The following is a 14073-nucleotide window of genomic DNA, read 5'->3' on the forward strand; positions in this document are numbered from 1 at the left end:
CTAACCCAGACCCAAGATTCAAATTAAACAAAATGTTCAAGGGCACTGACAATTCTTTAGCGATTCAAGTACGACAAGAACTGGTATACCATCCAATACCAGAGATGTGTTGACATTTAGGATTTGTAATGAACTATTCACCTCCACTTCGTTCACCACAATTCCCGTATAAACTGTTGGTTCTTTTAATTCCTGCAATGTGACTACCTGAATGATATACTCTTGCAAATTGCTTGCTCAGTAATTCCACTACATCAACTGATTCGTTACCTCCCTACCGTTGGCATTCTTTAAAATCATTCTGCCGTATACATTTTTTCTTTTACTTGCAACATATCGAAAAAACTGTTTGGGATTCTCCTTATCCTGCATGGCTAATTTCATAATCCGCGTTTGTATTTCTTACCATATTCGCTACCCTTCTGGCCTGCGCTTTATACCGTTCATGTGCCTTCTGGTCACCTTTCTCCTTAAACTCCCTCCACAGCTGTTTCTTTTTTTGCAGCTCAAGCTTAATGGTATTATTTATCCATTTAACCCCCACTTGATTTATTATTCGGACTCCAGGTATATAGTCAACCATTGCCTCATACAAACACTTCTTAACCACCTCCCATGCACTATCAACATCCAGCCCTTGCAGTTTTACATGCCATGGCACTGAACCAATCAAACTCCTAAGCTTGTCATACTTACCAGCCCAATAATTCCACATGCACCCTGTCTTACTTGTAAATCCCACACCTTTAGCCACCTCCAAAGTCAAGACCCTATGATCACTCTCACTAATTGGTGGCAAAGTGGTCATATTCGTTACAGCCAACTTCTCAGATACAATTACTAGGTCAAGCACTCTCTCTGACCCCTAGTATTTTCCATTACATGCTGTCTCAGATAGTTATCCCTTAATAACCGCATAAAACCCAATAATTTCCTCCTATGTATCTTCTCCTCCTTCCAATCAATGTTACCATGGTTAAAATCTCCTATAATAATTACCCTCCTTCCAATCAATGTTACCATGGTTGAAATCTCCTATAATAATTACCCTCCTTCCACTCATTTCTTCCATTTGCTTATGCATACTATCTCCACCATCTATTCCATCACCTGGTCTATAGTAGCACCCAATTGTATATTTTGATCTGCTAGCTTCAATCTCACACCAAATAGCCTCAAATGTGTTTTTTTCTCTATCTTACAGTTCAACTTCTATTCTCCGCTGCAGTTCATCAGCTATCATCAATAACACTCCCCCCCCCCAATTTATTCTCCTTGTCACTCCTGAACACACTATTCCCCTCATACTCAATCCCAATAGCTATATCATCTTCTGTCAGCCATGTTTCACTAATGCCAATAACCTGTGGCCCAAAGGTGACAACCAAGGCCAAAAATTCTTTCTTCTCGTTCCTAATACTTCTGGCATTAGTATACATGAATTGCAGAAGCCCATTTGTCCCATCCTTATTTTGATGACTTATACTAACTATCCCATCTGATTTGTTATCCTTCGTACTCGTTCGGGCATATTACACACACTCATACACTCAACTGTCTCCTTTCCCCCCTTAATAACTCTAGTTTTCCCGATTCTGCACAATCACTTCCACTTCATTCAACAACACCTTTTCAAGTCGCCGTACACCAAATCCATTGAAATGCAAACCATCCATCTTATATAAATCCTTTGGCCCATCGAACTCACTCTACACATCCACAAATCCACTCCACTCCTCCTGCATAATCCGCGCATAAAATCATTAGCAGTTATGGCCCTCCTTCTATACTCTTCACTGTCATACCGCGGTTACAGACTAACGATCCTCACTCTCTCACTTTTCTCTTTTGCTACCTCATATAATTTCTTCAAATCCTCTCGCATAGCCATTTTGTCTGCTTTCAAGTCATTCGTCCTGCTACTACTATCAATTCTTTCGCCCTCTACTTTTCAACTCTAATAGACTCGCTTACATCCTTAATGTTCTCACCAGGATGGTACGATTTAGTCAAACTCTCAACTATCACACCTCTTACTAAGGAATCTCCGTACAGCACTCACTCTTTCATTTTGTTTACACTCATGATCATACTCTTATTTTTTTTTATCATACTTTTGCCGTTTATTAGTTGGTATGCTAGCTAAATATTTTTGCCAAGGCTCCAGCTGCCAATTCGCCCTATGGATATATCCATCAGCATGTACTGCATATTACTGATTCGAATTCCATGTGGTGCTCTGTCAAAGCCCTTAGCAAAGTCCAGCAGTATCACTGTAAATCCATCACCCTTATCCAGTTACCTCCCTATTCGGTTACCTCCGAATAGGGAGGTAACTGGATAAGGGTTCAGCCGTCACTGTATTACAAAACGTGAGCAAGTTACTGAGATATGATCTACCATTCACAAAACCCTGCTGTCCTTTATACAGTATCCGATTTTCATCTAACCATTCTTGTATTTTGCTCTTGACTAATATCTCCATAACCTTGACAACGATTCCTGATATGCTTATCGGTCAGTAATTTACAACAGCAGTCTTGGAACCTCCTTTATGCAATGGAACTATTTTCCCCTCTTTCCACCCACCCGGGTCCAGAGTTGAGACTTAAATTAAACAATATGATCAAAGGAACTAACAATCCTTTGCTGCTTCAAGTAAGACTCGAGCTGGTATACCATCCAATCCCACGGATGTATTTACATTAAGGTTCTGTAATATACTATTCAGTTCCATTTCATTCACTTCAATTCCTGTAACAGTCATTCGTTCTCTCATTCCTGCAATATCATGGCCTGGATGATATACTCTTGCAAAGTGTTCGCTTAATAATTCTACTATTTCATCTGATTTAGCAACTTCCCTGCCATCAGCATTCCTCAGAATCATTTTGCCATATACATTTTTCTTTTACTTGCAGCATATCGAAAGAACTGTTTGGGATTCACTTTAGTTTGCATTGCTAATTTCCTTTCATAACCTGCATTTACATTTCTTACCGCACTAGTTGCCTTTCTGTCCTGTGCTTTGTACTGTTCGTGTGACTGCAGGTCATCTTTCTCCTTGAATTTCATCCACAATTGTTTCTTTTTTTTTCAGCTCAAATTTAATGGTGTTATTAATCTATTTAATTCCCACTTGATTTACTCTTCAGACTCTAGGTATGCAGTCAGCCATTACCTCCCTCAAACCCCTTAACCACTTCCCATGCACTATACTATCACCATCCAGCCCTTGCAGTTTAACATGCCATGGCACTGATCGAAGCAATCTCCTAAGCTTGTCATACTTACCAGTCCGGTAATTCCACATGTACCCTGTCTTACTTGAAAATTCCACACATTTAGTCACTTCCCAGGTCAAGACCTTGGGATCACTCCCACCAATTGGTGGCAATATGATTATATTCATAATAGTCCATTGCTCAGATGCAATTACTAGATCAAGCACTATCGAACACCTAGTATATTTCATTACATGATGTTTCAGGTAGTTATCCCTTAATAACTGCATAAAATCCATTTCCTTCCTCCCATTTTTCTCTCCTCTCTCCAATCAATGTTACCACAGTTGAAATCCCCCATAATAATTACCTGTCCTCCACTCATTGACTCCATTTGCCTAGGCATACTCTTTCCATCATCTATTCCATCGAATGGTCTATAGTAGTACCAACTGAAAATTTTGTTCTGCTGACCTCAATCTCACTTCAGACAGCCTCAAATGTGCTATTTTCGCTATCCTGAAGTTGAACTTCTATTCTCTTTGGCTGTAGTTCATCAACTATCATCAATAATACTCTCATTCTTTCATAACTATATCATCTTCTGTTAGCAATGTCGCACTAATGCCAATAACTAGTAGCCAGGAAGAACCAACCAAGCCAAAAATTCCTCCTAATTCGGAATACTCCTGGCATTAGTGTACGCAAAATGCAGAAATCCCCTAGCCGCACCGCTATTTTGATGCTTTATACTAACTATCCCATTTTGGTTTGTTATCCTTCGTCCTAACTTAGGCATATTCTTACACTCAACTGCCTCACAGATGTCTGCATGTCCACTTAATAGCATTCCCACCCTCCCTAAAAGCTCTAGTTTCCCTGATTCTGCACATCTACTTTCACTTCATTCAGCAACAGTTTTTCCAGTCTCCGAACACCAAATCCATTCAGATGCAAACCATCCTTCTTGTGTAAGTCCTTTTGCACGTCAAACTCACTCCATAAACTTCACACCACTCCTCCTGCATAACCTACGGATAGAGTCATTCGCAATTATTGCCCTCAATCTCAACTCTACTCTGTCATACCGCGGCAACAGACTAACTATCTTAACTCTCTCACTCTTTCCTTTTGCTACCGCTAGTAATCCTTTCAAGTCTTCTCTCATAGCAAATTTTTCACCTTTTAAATCATCCGTTCCGTTTCACCTTATGCTTCTGTGCTCTAATAGCCTCACTTACATTATTAATTTTCGCACCGGAGAGCGCGATTTTGTCAAACTCTAACTATTACACCTTTTAATACTGAATCACCATATAATACTCGCTCCTTAATTTTTCCTTTCACTCCCAATCATGTTCTCATTTGTCTTATCACGCACTTGCTTCGTTCTGTTAGCTGATCCACTCGGTAGACATTTATGTAATCGTTCCAGCTGCCACTTCGCCCTATGTATCACTTCGCGCAGCCGAGCTGTCTCTCTCGTTGCAGCTAACTCTTCGTTTTTTTTTATCAGTCAAACCATTCTCTCGCTCTGTACTTTTACTTTCACCATCGACTGTATCACTTTTAAACTCACGCTCTATGCTATATGGCGTTACATCACCATTTTCTATTCGCATTCTGACTTTCATCGACTACGTCAATCTCGTGACCAGAGACACACTTCAGATCCTTATAATGGTCATTTAAGTCAGAGAAATACACGCAAGTAAGCATTTAGCTTAATGAGGCATTGACTTATCATGATGTTATTTTAATAATTTCAAAAAATAACATCACACCCAGGGCCGTCATCAGATTAGATCTCGCCCTCAGGCAAACATTTAAATATCGCCCCTGATCGATTATAAGACAAAAATATAAGAAAATCTCTAAATGCTACTTTGTTTTTATTAAAAGAGAAAAATTAATGCAAAACAATTACATAATAATATTAATTAAATGTTTGCTCTACGGGGATATCGCACAATAAACCTGTTTATAAGCTATTCTAAATTTATATTATAAGCTATGTCCACCTCTATTGATGTAGTTTCTAATACAACAAATCTTTCTTGGGGCATTGCTGTTCGCAAATAATTTTTAATCAGTTTAAGCTTGGAAAAATTTCTTTCCGCACTTGCTATTCCAAACTTTTAAACGTGTTTAAACTTTTTTTCCTGTGCCAGGTTATACGCGAACCTTTATTATTTCATTTTTCGTAAAGTAATATCAGGGGTAATACACCTTTCATATATAACGCTTTTCTTTTGTATTATTTTTGAGAGAATATTTAATTATTCAAATAACTCTTGTATCTACATCAGATGCTATAATATATCTTGTTGATGTAATATAGCGCCAAGTGAGGCAGGCTGCCTCTATGCAACACCCTGTCGATGGTATTGGCAGTAATTTATGAGATTTGAGGTATGTAATGAATAATCCTTCACGAATGACAGAGAAGTGAAAGCAGGGCACGAAAAGAGCAATGGCAGGCAAGTAGAGATGTAGAGATAGAGCTGCTATGAAGATGTGCATATGATTGGTGGGGTATTAACAAAAGATCCCGCGATTAAAAGATAAAAGCACGCCGACAATTGAGTTGAAATGCTAATTCTCCTCAACCGAATTCCATAATATGTGAAACCGTCATCACAACATTCACTATATATTTATTAGTTTTAACCACTTCACCGGCGTCATGGATCAAATACGCATCCTCATATGCTTCGTATCCATCATATATTTCAATGTAATATCAATGATATTATAATTTTAATATGCACTTCACATCCATGATAACTTTGACGTCTATAGACGTCTTGGCCGGTAGCGTGGGTAACCAAGTTTGCGGATTTTAACAAGGTCTGTTGAATTTTATTGCTGCAGTTTGAGCTCGAGGGAGGACTACTGGCATATATTTAATTTTTAGTTAGACACTGTGTTTGCCGGTGTAACATATGGTTTTGCTTGAGTCTATACAGCAGTTTCTGTGGGAACGGGATCTGTGATTCATTGGTTAGTGCCGTTTTTATCCCGTTGTCTCTAATCGCGCTATTTTTTGAGAAATATATTACCCAGACTGCAAATGTCTCTGTATCTTGTTCAGTGATATAATAAAACTACTTATTGTGTGGAATTTTTTCTTGACTTTAATGTATAAGACTATTACACCTTTTTTTATATATAATGTTTGTCTAGTAGCTTTATTTTTTTCGTCCTACATGTTTCGCCAATTTTTCTATCGGCATCTTCAGGGAATACAAACTAGTAAGCTAAATGAAGGTAACAGACTAGGTTATAACTGATGGTTCTAATTCACACAAAAAATTAGTATTGCGCATGACAATGCGCGTGTCTCGCGAACGTGATTTATTCGTTATGGCGCATGATGTAATTGTCATGAAAGTTCATTTCTTTGATGTTTAATGATCTGATTAATGATCTTTCCAAATTTCTGGTAAGGTTAGACCTTGATTCTTGTCTAGGTTTTGCTTGAGTCTATACGTGATGACGTCCAATACAGCAGTACTATTACGATTCCATTTGTCAGCAGCATTTCCAAAAAATTAGCTAACCTTCTAAAACCACATAATATCAGAGTAGCATTCAAGCCAATCAACACTATTCGTAAATTTTTAAGATTTTTAAGATTTTTAAGATCCTCATCCATTCTACAAGTACTTCTAGAAGCTTTGAAACGAGAAAGAAAGAACACATAGGATATGTCAGAAACAACAGACAAGACATTTCAGGCCTTTCTTGCCACTTTGCCTCTACTAACCATCACATTGAGTGGGATAAGAGCCTTATGCCCTATATAGAAGATAACTACCATTCAAGAACCTTTAAAGAAGCAGCTACAGTCGCCCGTAAAACTGAAAACCTAAACAAGAATCAAGGTCTAACCTTACCAGAAATTTGGAAAGCTTTAATCAGATCATTAAACATCAAAGAAATGAACTTTCATGACAATTACATCATGAGCCATAACGAATAAATCACGTTCCCGAGACACGCGCATTGTCTCGCTCAATACTAATTTTTTGTATGAATTAGAACCATCAGTTATAACCTATTCTGTTACCTTCATATAGCTTACTAGTTTGCATTCCCTGAAGATGCCGATAGAAACATTTGCGAAACATGTAGGACGATAAAATAAAGCTACTTGACAAACATTATATATAAAAAAAGTGTAATAGTCTTAAAACTACTTATTTTTCTTGCATGTGCAGTCACTATTGGCTACTGGGGAGGGCGTGTGGTTTACCACGGGGAGTGAGTTACTATCGCCTTGATGTGAACGTGTTTAAACTTTTTTCATGTGCAAAGTATACGCGAAACTTTTTAATTTCTTTTTTCGTAAAGTAAAATCAGGGGTGCGAGTTCACTTTTCTGTTGTATAATTTTTGAAAGAATTTTTAATTCTTCAAATAAATCTATTACAACTACATCAGATGTGAAATATCTTGCTACTCTAATACACCGCCTGCCTCAATGAAGCAGGCCGCCTCTATGCTACACCCTGTCGATAGCTGACGACACCATGCATGGCTACGCGCTGTTTCCTGCAGAGAACCACGTTTTTGGTGTGGCAATTGTATAATGGAAGCTAATGTAAACCATAATCAAATTAATTGTTTGCAAAATAGTTAAGTGTAAAAGTTTTTCTGACGACACAAATCAGGAACTCTGAACAATAAAACGTAGAAAAATTCGTTATTAACCAATCTCCATCATCAGCTACAATGATAATGCAATTTTCGCCAAAACTGGATTATTACGTGGCGCGAGATTAATTAATGACCATGCTGAATTGCTACACAATATTTTAAAAATAAAATAGGTATTATTTACTACTCACTGACCGAAGAAAACTAGCAACCGGTTAGAAAGAAATGGCATAGTTATTTCGTTCCATTCTTACTTGTTCAATTATTCTACTTATTTTGCCGCTTTGTTATATGTACTAATTAATATTTGTAATTAATCTTCTGCTTGTAAAATTACATCATCATCAAATCCAGTTATTCATAATGCTTCATGTTCTATTTCCATTCCACAATGAACTAAATGCTAAACTGCATTGCAGAAAATTATGATCAAATGAGGAGAATATTAGGTGGATCCTCAGTGTTCATTGCTAGATAGAAAGGATACCAGCTGTGCATGAGTAGCACTAAAAATGCGTAAACGAAACAACAGCAGAGTATAGTTATTATTCTTTCAGCATTCTTTCCTTTATTTGCAGAATAATGATACATTTTTTGGATTGTCTTTAGTTTACAACGCCAGTTTCTTTTCATTTTGGGTCTTAGCTTTCATTCCAGTGCTATACTTTGAGTGACCTGCTGCAATCATAACTGGTCCTCCTTATATCCACGTGGTATTCCTTCCACACCATCTTCTTCTTGAGAATGAATACAATACGAACGAAATTTATATGCAATTTTATTAGGTAAGAGATTCTCAAGAAGATGATGATGTGGAAAGAATGTGCATCCACAGAAGCAGCAAAGAATACTCTTAACAAAACGACAAGAAAGAAAAATTTAAATTCTTGTCAGAAGATGCTATTCAAATAGCAGACGAAAGAAGAAAATGAAACAAAGAAAGGATTAGACAACTGAGTGCAGATTTTCAAAGACAAGCTTGGAAAGATAAGGAAAAACATCTAAACCAAAGGTGCAAGGAAATTGAAGAAAGCAATATTATGGATACAACAAGAGGTGTGTTTAGAAAAAATGAATGATGTTATGGGACCTTTATCCCTTTATCCCTAGGGATTGTAAAAATTAATTCGTGTAAGTGTCTGGTGAAAGAAGAAGTAGTGAAAAAAAGATGGAAAGTGAATGTAGAGGTTTTGTACAAGAAAGATAATGATATTGACGGAGAATTTGAAAGGAGAGAATTTGTTGAGGAACCCATGATAATGAAACGTGAAGTGATATCAGCAATGGAACAACTGCCAAAAGGAAAAGCTTCAAAAGCTGTCAGCGGAATTATTGAGAGCAGCTGAGGATGAAGTAGTGAATATACTAAATGAAAATTGTCAACAGGTTTTGGAAGAAAATATACTGTCTTAGAGATTGGAAAAATCAGTATTCATCCAATCCCAAAAAATCCCATGCCAGAGATTGTGATAATTATAGAACCATCACTTTCATTTCACATACAGCAAAAGTTACCTGAAAGTGATCCAAAGATTGAAGCCCTATGTGACTAGAGAAATTCTACAAGAACAAGCAGGCTTTTGGAGACGTAGTGCAACGAGAGACCAAATAGCAAATATGACTGGATTATGGAAAGACAAGCGAATTTAAGAAGGAAGTATTCATTCGTTTTATTGATCATAGTCTGTTGTGGCCCACACAATCAAAAGCTTTCAAAGGAAAGCTTTTGATTGTGTGGATCACAACAGACTGTGATTTTAATGAGATCAATCGGAATACCTGAACATCTAATTCTCTTGGTAAGAGGGCCATATAATAACCCAGAAGCTTCAATTAAAACCATGTTTGGAGAAACAGACAGCTTTTATTAGGAAAAGGGGTGCAACAAGGTTGTTTACTGACGCCCTGCCCTTCAAAAATTTAAAGTGATTATATTATGAAAATGGCTGATTTAGACAAAGATCCAGATGGAATTAAGATTGGTGGAAGGAAAAAAGTTAGGATTTAAGATATGCCGATGACACTACCCTCAAAGTAGAAACTAAGAAAGATCTGGAGCAGTGGATTGCATTTGATAAGAAGGAAGGTAACAAACTGGGCTTAATTTAAACATCAGCAACACAAAAGTGATGGCTTCTGGCAATTTAAATCAATTTATAATAGAGGGAGATAAAATAGAATTCGTTCAAAGTTCTGATTTACTGTGGTCCAGAATCAGAAATGATGGTAAATATGAAGATGAAATTAAAAGGATAGTCTTGGAAAAAAGCGATGCTGAATCTGACAAAATTATGAAAGATATAGGGTGAGTAAGGCCACGAAAGTTAGAATTGTCAAATTAATGGTATTTTCAGTAGTGATGTGAGGATGTGAAATCTGGATTATTAAAAAGAAAAATAGACAGCAATTGATTCATTTGAATTAGGGGTGTGGAGGAGACTATTAAGAATCTTATGGACTGCAAGAATTACTAATAAGAAGGTTTAGAGAATATAAATACAGAATGCTCATTAGAGGGAATGATCGCTAAAGAGAAGTTCATGCATTTTGGACATAGTATGCGAGCTGATGAATCGGAAAAGGCAGTTATGTTGGAGAAGATTGAGAAAATGAGAAGACAAGGAAGACCACAAACGAGTTGGACGGAAAACATAAAATAACTTGCCAACTTGAACTTGCAATTACTGAAAGAAATTATAAGAGTTTGGAGAGTAGGATGTAGGATGGAGAGTCTTTGTTCACAAGATCGCCAAGAGTCTGAAACGACTGGTTGGTACATAACAATAACAACATCTGGTCAGAAGTGAAGTAACGTCTTGAGCAAAAGAGAAATCCTAATTTTTTAGAAGCTGCAGATTCAATGGTTGCAATGTGTTTATGTCAGGGTTATTCCAAGAAGAAAAACCTTATTCGGTCTGGAAATTTGAGTGTTGTCAAAATTATATTTATTATATATTATTATTTTTTAAACTTGGTTTTAATCCTTTTTCCCAAGTAAGCAAACATACAAGTAAGTCAAGTTTGCGCTTGAACATGGTTTAGGTCTGAGGCAACTCGTGGTAAAGGGACTTGAACTATGTTCAAGTGCAAACTTGACTTATTTGTCTGTTTGCTTACTTGGGAAAAAGAATTAAAACCAAGTTTAAAAAATTACTTGGTATCTTTAACAATACAGTATACCAAAGGTAAAACTTTCTACAGCTTTCTCTCATTCTGAAGTTTTCATTTATTAAGGTCAAAGCACCTTGTGGCAACTTGTTTAGGTAAAATTTATAAGTTCTGCATTACTTGAACCTTGGCATTACACAGAGGATCAATCAATATGGAAAATGATGAAATCACTCCGTTCAAAGCGTTTTGCATTTCCTCCAATCCAAGGTGAATCTAATGTTGTCTACAACGACGAGGAAAAAGCTGTAGCATTTGCTGACAGTTTAGAAAAACAATGCAGCCCCAATTATATCAATATAGATATAAATTTCATAAGTAAAATTCACACCCAAGTGTGTAAAATAACTCAAAACGCCTCAATCAAATCCAATAACAAATCCGTGTCACCAACAGAAGTATATGAGATTTTAAGAAAACTAAATAACAAAAAGGCTCCGGGTCCAGATGGAATAACAAACAAGGTACTCAAGTTACTTCCCCGCAAAGGGGTTATGCATCTAGTAGCCATCATTAATGCCATCCTCCGGCTAAATTATTTCCCACAGCAATGGAAAATTGCCGACGTTTTCCTAATTCCCAAACCTGAAAAAAATACACAGTTTCCTGAAAATTACAGACCAATTAGCCTTCTTTCATGCATAGGTAAGATAGCCGAACATGCTATTCTCACACGGGTTCAAGAGACAACAGATATCAACCATATAATTCAAGATGAACAATTCGGCTTTAGGAAATATCACTCCACAACGCTACAAATGTACAGAGTTATCGAACATATAACCTAAGGGTATGAATGGCACCAACACTCTGGCGCAGTTTTCCTGGACATCACTCAAGCATTTGATAGAGTGTGGCATCATAGACTAATTTTTCAACTACACGAAGTTGGTATTCCATTGCCACTAATTCTGCTTATCAAATCATATCTAAATAACAGAAAATTTAAAATAAAACTCAACGGTATAAGATCCACAGAGAGGAGAATCACGGCCGGAGTCCCTCAACGCTCTCTGCTATCTCCCCTACTCTTCTCCATATACATGGCAGATCTCCCCAAACTGTCTCCAGCTATCACCGCTCTGTATGCCGACGACACATTCATTATAGCCAGATCCCTCCGTTCACACCTGGCCACAATCAAGCTGCAGAGAGCATTCAATGAATTGGAGGATTGGTACACCAAATGGCGTATCACAATTAATCCAAACAAAAGCTCTGCAGCTTGATTATGGCCAAGCTGCAGAGTTCGGTTCTGCTTTACGCCAGACGTAAAGCAGAACCGAATACAAGCATACAAATGTTTGGTAAAATCATCCCTTGGCGCAATTCTACCAAATATCTGGGAATTCATCTTGATAGACGTCCAAACTTCAAGTTACATATGGATAGTGTTGCAACTAAGGCAAGTCAGACTATAGCAGAGCTATATCCACTTTTGAATAGGAACAGCTTCCTAAGAATAAGCAACAAAATCCTCCTTTTCAAATCGGTAATCAGACCGCAACTAACTTACGCCTCTCCAAACTGGGGTCACACGACTAAAAGCAACATCAACAGACTTCACATAATACAGAATAAATGCCTAAGAATGGCATTTAATGCCCCATAGTTCATCAGAAACATCCAGTTACATCAAGAAGCCAATCTTCCAGATATTAAGACCTACATGACAAGCATTGCGGAGAAATTCTTCACAATCACGGATAATCACCAAAATCAGCTAGTTCGACAGGCAGCGGACTACAAAACCTCAGATCGTTTCAAACATAAAAAACCGAAATCCTCCATCGCAAGAGAAAGCTGATACAGCCTCAATGCTCAAAATGAGTAGGTAAATTACCCACAATAATCTCATCACCCACAATCTAAAATCCAGATGAAGGGATAAAGAGTCAAGGACTCAGTTCATCAACCAATTAAGTTCAAAGTTCAAAGTTCAAACCTTGGCATTTTTGGGTGTGGCTCCCACTGACGACACCTCAGTAAATGTCGAAACCGGTCTGAGTAGGGGCCCTTGCCTTTAATGCATAGCATCATACATCTCTGCGAGGGGGCGTGCTTTGCATTAGGGGAAATATTAAGGTGGTGGTGGGAGCCTGTGTAGCTCAGTAGAAGTAGCGCTTGCACTCTACAGCGCTTGACTGCACGACAAAAGGAGTTCCAATCTAGTCACCGAGTGGAGAAATTTATTCTAAGCCATTTCTCGACCGGTTTCAGAGTTAGCCGATCTCTGGCAGGGCTAGGGGGAAACTCGGGATTTTCGTCCCTCAAACTGAAGATAATCGGCCGTCGAACCCACACCATTTTCAGACATTAAATATATTGTGTCAGGGTTAGGGACCACCTGGTGGCGGCACTTACTAGCCGCCTTCTTCACTGCTTGCCGATTAATTAGTAATAGCCTTGAGCCAGCTATCTCTGATTGGCTACCAGTGGAGATTAAACTGCCCACTCAGTCTCCAAAAAGTTACATAGGGCTTAAAAACGGCATCGCCTACTCCCCTATATGGGTACGAAAAACGCGTTCGCTGATATTTTTTTTTTTTGAAATACTAAGGAAAGTGATCAGAGCTTATTCCACCTTTACCACGAGTTTCGACAGGTCTGAAAATACTCCAGTCGCAAACTTGGCTTGCTTGCTTGGTTTTGTTTACTTGGGAAAACAAGGATTAAAACCAAGTATATAAAATTTTTTGGTATCTTTAACATATACATACAGATATATGTATAATACACACATTATTTAACATGTACATATAGATATATATATATAACACATATTATATATATATATAGAAAGTTTTTTAACTTGGGTTTAATATATGTTAAAGATACCAAGTTATTTTAAATATAAACATGGTTTTTTACTCCATTTCCCAAGTGAGCAAATAGACAAGTCAAGTCAAGTTTGTGCCTGCAAGTGTTGCAAGTCTAGTTGACCATGCACGTAGTGCAAGTCCAAGGCAATTCATGGTAAAGGTAGAATAAGCTCTGATCACTATTCTTAATATTTACCC

Source organism: Typopeltis vanoorti, chromosome 15, assembly GCF_054136105.1.
Source record: "Typopeltis vanoorti isolate ZY-2024b chromosome 15, IOZ_Tvanoo_1.0, whole genome shotgun sequence".
NCBI lineage: Eukaryota > Metazoa > Arthropoda > Arachnida > Uropygi > Thelyphonidae > Typopeltis > Typopeltis vanoorti.